Below are 6,507 nucleotides of genomic sequence, written 5' to 3'. Positions count from 1 at the left end.
TTTCGCAATTTTGGTTCTTAGTGATGCTGGATATTCATCAGAAAGTTTGTGTGGTTGTGGATTCGATTCTGGGAACCGAGGAGGTTTCTCTTGTTGTGTTCTTATGTTGGCTTTCTATACATTGCTTTGGCACCGGAAAATATAATCAGATGTTGCCATATTGTATAATCACCTTGATGTTTTCTGGGTCCTTTTCTTCATGTTACTCTGATCCAGTGGGGTTTTCTGTGGATTGCTAATATATGGTGCTAAAAAACTACAAGCAAATCCTGTCAAATTACTGAACAAAAAATTTACAGATCAATTCCTTAGATAGTAGGATGTGGATTTGAGTTGGGACTCTTTCATGGAGGATGATCTTGTAAAGAGCTCAAGAAAGCTTATTAGCCTCCTATCCAGGACAGTCCAAATTATGCATTAGAAAGCTTCATTCAGATCAAGAATAAAGAACTTGTGTGTTTGTTCTTTTGCTAAATAAAAGGACTTGAGCTATATGAGGACCATATACTATGCATACATAGCAATGCTTTCTCTCCCTTGTTTCCTGAAAACCATTCAAAACCTTTTTACTCTCACAGTTGCATTTAATCAGTATCAAGATCCATTTTGAGGATCTTTGTATTTATTATAAGATAAAAACTAATTTATTGGGATAATAATGGCCAGGAATAGGTCAGGTCATATATATATATATATATATATATATATATATATATATATATATATATATATATATAGTAATAGTATGATACTGAATCATGATTTATATAGTTTCAAAAAAATAACATCAAATTCAGTTGATAATAATAAAGACCTAAATTTAGTGTGCTATGTCAATAACCAATCTTATCAATTTTATTTTATTTATAGAGTTAAAATTAATAGGATGAATTTATTTATAAAGTTAAACATTTGAATGTGGCATAGTTACCAACTTGACATTTAGATACCTAGTCAATTTGATACATATGATAAGTAGCCAACACAATCAATATAATGGAGCCCACCTTACTATAAACCTAATGTTCTCGATGGTTTATATGACTTTTTGAGTAACATCTAACATTCCTATGAAATCAATGCCATAGATAACTCATCACTTGATCCCTATGTTACCAAAACTATCTACAAAAGGTCCTAAGTATACTAACTTTCCTAATATCATTAACTTAAGCATCGAAAAAACATTTGTCAAGTATACACTCGATTTAGTTATGCAGGACCCTACTATCAAACTTATAAATTTTTTGATATTAAACTGATAGGTTCAAGGTTGAACTAAGATTTACTCCACTGCCTAACATGATAGATAATCATAATCTACATTAATGTATTGCCCTTCATGAGATCATACAGAAGATAACACAATGTTGACATAGAATCTAACATTGGGATTAGGATCAACAAACCCATTTTTCTTTTGATTTGAAACCATTGGGGTTGCTTTAGCGTTTAGTGCATCTTCAACTATCCTAGGCTCATACCACTTGTGATAAGCTCACCTAGCCAAAATCGCCATAGAAAGTGAATTAGTATATCGATATTGAGTCCCTTGTAGTGGCAAAAGATAGAAGAAAAAAAAAGAGCTAAAGAAGAGTAGTCCTCTCGACCATCATTATATAGGTCTCGAGGAGAAGGGTTCTCTTGCAGGATTTGAGTGCCTCCAAGATGATTTTAAATTAGTTAGTAAGCAATATAAAAATGTATTATTATAACAAACAATAATAAAATAAAAATTATTAGAATTAAAATGATTATTAACAAATCAAACTTTTGATTGAAGATATTTTAATGTGTTATACTATTGATCTTGATGATTGTGATGAAACTTATTTTTTATTTTCAAATGATGATGTAATGTTTTTGTATGGAAGACTTGTGTGCATGTATGAAATTAATCATATAAGTTGAAACAAAAAAAAAAAGAATGTATTTTTTAAAGAAAGTTCTCAATCTATTTATATTTTGAATATCTTGAAAGTAATTTTGATGATTTGATGATTTGAATTTGAATGAGTTATTACCCAAATCATGATATTGACTTCTCGATATTTATAACTTGAGATTTATTCTATATGAATCAAGATCCTTTATCTCCTATGTTTCTTTTGCTATTTACTATCTGAATGAATTATGATTGGTATCACTACTATTTTATCTACTATGTTTTTTTTTTATTTCTCAATTATAACTTAAGATTTTTTGTTATGAATCATGATCTTCATGACTTGAGAATTCTTATGCATGAATTGAGATATTTTATTATTTATTCTCCTATGCTATTTACTATAGAGAAGTTTTTATCCTAATCATAATCGTGATTTCTCGACATGTATAACTTGAGAATTTTTTTTAAAATCAAGATCTCTTATTATTTGTTCTCATATAATTCTCTCTTTTTACTAAAGAGGACACTTATCAAAATGAGTTATGATTTTTTTTCAATATTCACAACTCGAGATTTATTGCATAAGACACCCTGTATTCATGAATTGTATTCCTCATCATAAATTAATTTTTCTTGATATCTTTCATGTGATGGTTTGAACATTGATGTAAAAGAAAAAGAATTACAACATTGTATTATCCCCCCCCCCCCCTTTTTTTCACAATGACAAAGGGGGAGAAAGTCTTCCTAGATTGCGCATTGCAAAGAAAAACAAAAATGCTAACTTGTATATTTCAAGGAGAGAAAACTTACTAGCTTGAATATTGCAAAGGAAGCAAAAAATTGCTCACTTGCATATCGCAAAGGAAAGCAAAGATTGCTAGCTTGCATATTTCAAATAGAAGAAAAACTTGCATATCTCAAAGGAGAACCAAAGTTTGCTAGCTTGCACATTTCAAGAAAAAACAAAGATTGCTAGCTTGCACATCTCTAAAAAATTGCTAGCTTACTTGTTTCAAAAACTTACTAGTTATACTTTTCTCTTTTTTGTTGATGACAAAGAGGGAGAAGTTATGATGATTTAAATCATGTTGGTATGATATACCTTGATATATTTTAAAATTATGATGAGTTGAAATTATGAATGTAAAACTCATGATTTTATGTGCATATAATTATGTGAAAGTCATGGTTTCAAAGGTTATCATTTTTTTTGAATGAAAGTTTATTTTAATTCAATATGGCATATTAATAAGGGGAGTTTAGTTTAAACTCCATCATCAATTAGTTGTCATCATCAAAAAATGGGAGATTGTTGAATCTCGGATTTTTATGATGAAATTAATTAATGAAGTTATAATCTAATGTGTGTTTGAGTGATGTAGGACTAACCTCGATCAAAGAAAGATAAATCAATTAAAGCTGGAGAATCAAATGTTAGACCTCCATGAACATGTCAGAAGATTAGACGTCAAGCCGGAGGATCGATCGATATACTAGTAGAAGGACTTCGTACTACGAGTTCGGGCATCAGGCTGAAGGATTAGACATTGTGCCAAGGAGAACAGAAGTTGCAGGAGGTCAACATACTAATTGGGTAATACGCCAAAGGATCGAACAAAGCATCGAAGGATCGGACGAAGTGTCAGATGAACCAATGACATGCTAGACAATATATGATTCACGCTTATAATATATTGTGTCTCGATCGAGTTAGTTTAGGTCTAATTGAGTTAGTTGTGGTAGAAATCCTACTAACTAAAATAAGAGTCAAAATTGAACTTGAATTGAGCCTATTGTTTGGCCCATTCAATGACCTAGAGCCAAGTCAGGTAGTGGAACTACTAGAGGCTTGGCCTCCCAAGATGTGTTTGGGTGGTGGTACTGCCCAGACACAATCTTTCAGGCTATGTTAGGTGATTGTACCTGTTAGTCATAGGTGCCCAACAAGTCAATCACGTGAGTGATGACACGTGTGACTTGACATAGAATCTTTTTACTTATTATATTTTAGCATTTATCACTTTATTTGACTATTGTATATATGCATGTATATATTGTGATGTCCTTGGATCTGTACAATGAGAATCGGATCGTGATGAGATCAAGATAATGAGATCAATTCACCTTTAAATATAGATCCTAAATAATCTCAGTCATAAGTTACTTGAGAGGGACATCGAGATAACAGGACAGACTGGTGTGCTGTATACCCGTTCATATGATGGATGCAGCTAGTCTCATAGTTGTTCGTGTGGGGACACTAGGGATACAATATAGGTGCTCATTGGAGAATGAGTTTACTGATTGATCTGCTTACGAAATGCTGGATGGTTGATGATGTTTTATTGTCAAACAATGATTTCGTAGTCTCAATGGTGTATCTGGTCCTTAGACTTGAGATACCAAGGATGTCATGTATGAGTGCTCCATTCTTTGATACCAAATTTATAGGTTTGGATGTCTCAGATCTAGTACAACCGGTCATTGGGAGTGGTACTCAACCTTACGAGGGCTATTGAGTGTCGATAGAGGATCATTCACTCTCGGGGTCATGAGAGGAATATCTCATGTGTTCCTACTCAGACAAATCCCTGGCCAATTTTAGCTCCAAATTTAAATCCGTTTAGGGCCTATAAATAGCTCACTCATCCCTACTTAGTTTAACAAGAATTGAGAATAAATTTGTGAGAAAACGCTATTATAATATTGTGAGAATTCTCCCCCTCTTCTCAAAGTTAGATTTTTATTTAAGGGATGGGTGAGTGACTTGTAAATGTTATCTCCTAAATATGTAAAAGGAAGAAAAGGGTTATAAGAGGGTAGTTGATCTTCGCCCATTGAAAGAAGATCGATAGTGGAAGCCGATGGCCTCGACGGAAGAGGAATAAGGAGTGGATGTTGGTCACGATGACCGAACCATTATAAATCCGGTGTATTCTCTTCTTTGTTGTTTATCTTTATTGCTTACTAATTTTGTTACTCATAGCACTTTTACTTATTTTAAGTCAAGCACACTCGACATTGGTTTTTATTGAATGAGATTTGTTTTGAATCGAATGAAATTTTCTAAATCGTCGAAGATTTTATGAAAACATTATTCAACCCCCCTTTTAATGCCAAAATGATCATAATATAAACTGCATAGGTTTTATGATTCCTTAAGGACCAATAAAGGAGAAGACAAGATAGAGAAAACATTTAACTCAGGATCCATAAGCAGCCATTTCAGCAAATACTTAATAGGAAATGTAAATTATAAATATAAACTTTATAAGCTCTAAACGAACGTATGATAAAGGGACCAAGGTGGTTTACCATAACCAAAAGTCCCCACATATGCTCACATGATACTACTATAGAACAAGGTAGCAAACCAGCTCTAGACACTACTAAAAAGGTCTATTTAATCATGTATCACTTAGGTAGCTCTTGGGTACTTTACTGGCTAACACTCTGTACCACTTTACGGAGTTAGCAAACTCCAAAATAACTATTTGGATGATCTATTCCTAAGTAGTTTTATCTCTATACGATGACTGTACATAACTTGCATTTACAAACCTGAAATAACCATAAAGCCAACCAAAATGAGATTGTCAAACCTACTATAAGTCTTCTACATGCTGTGCAAAGCATGAACAAAAAAAAAAAATATGGACATACATGAGCATTACATTGAACACCTTATTTATACCTTTGTCCATAATAGAACGCTTCAGCCAAGAGGCCCTATTTTTGACGCATAGTACTTTTACTCAAGGGGGATATTTGTCATCCTTCCCTTACATGGATACATTCACTTTAGCGCAAACACTAACATAGTACTAGCATTTGTTCTATGACCTAGGCCTTTCGCCCCTAGGGATGACCTCGAGCCACTTACTTGTCTACTTATTTGTTCTTGAACCTCACCCAATAGGTCTAAATACTAATGGACATAATGCAGGTTATCACCCCGCTCTTACCTCAGCTAGCCCAACAAGCAATGTTAATATCTCAACTATGATCAATACCTCAACCCCCACTAGCACCGATGCCCATCAGGATCCCCCACCCGACGTAGTACCAGTATCTCAAAATCACCCAAGGCCTGTGGAATTATCGATCGAGGGAGCGCCCTACTCCCTAACCATGGAATTCTATGCATCATCGCACTACTGCTATGCTATGCTCGAATCTGATACTCAGTTAGTGGATTTGATAAATGACTCCTTGAGGATCTAGCTACGACAAATGAACCAATGCTTAGAAGAGATACGATGAGAGTTCTAATAATCCTAAAGGGAAAGTTTGATCGATCAAACCTCAAATTAGTCCCAATTCACTTAGAACATCTAGGAAGAGCCAATCACGTTAAACTTTTGCCTCCCGTTACTAGAGGCCTTTGATAGTAGTACTAACTCGATAAAATATACAATCATCTTCTACACCCAGATGTCAATATATGACACCTTAGATGCCCAGATGCGCTATGCCTTCCTGACAACACTAAGAGGCTTAGCATGAGAATGGTACACTTGCTTAAAGCTACTCTTGGTCAACTCTGCTCAGCTCGTAAAGGAGTTTGAGCTCTACTCCCTTGGAAATATGCACTTGAGACAATTGACAGAAATGCT

The sequence above is a fragment of the Musa acuminata genome, chromosome BXJ1-5 (genome assembly GCF_036884655.1).
Source record: "Musa acuminata AAA Group cultivar baxijiao chromosome BXJ1-5, Cavendish_Baxijiao_AAA, whole genome shotgun sequence".
In the NCBI taxonomy this organism is placed as follows: domain Eukaryota; kingdom Viridiplantae; phylum Streptophyta; class Magnoliopsida; order Zingiberales; family Musaceae; genus Musa; species Musa acuminata.
The sequence above is the reverse complement of the archived record's forward strand: the minus strand, read 5'-3'. Positions refer to the sequence as shown.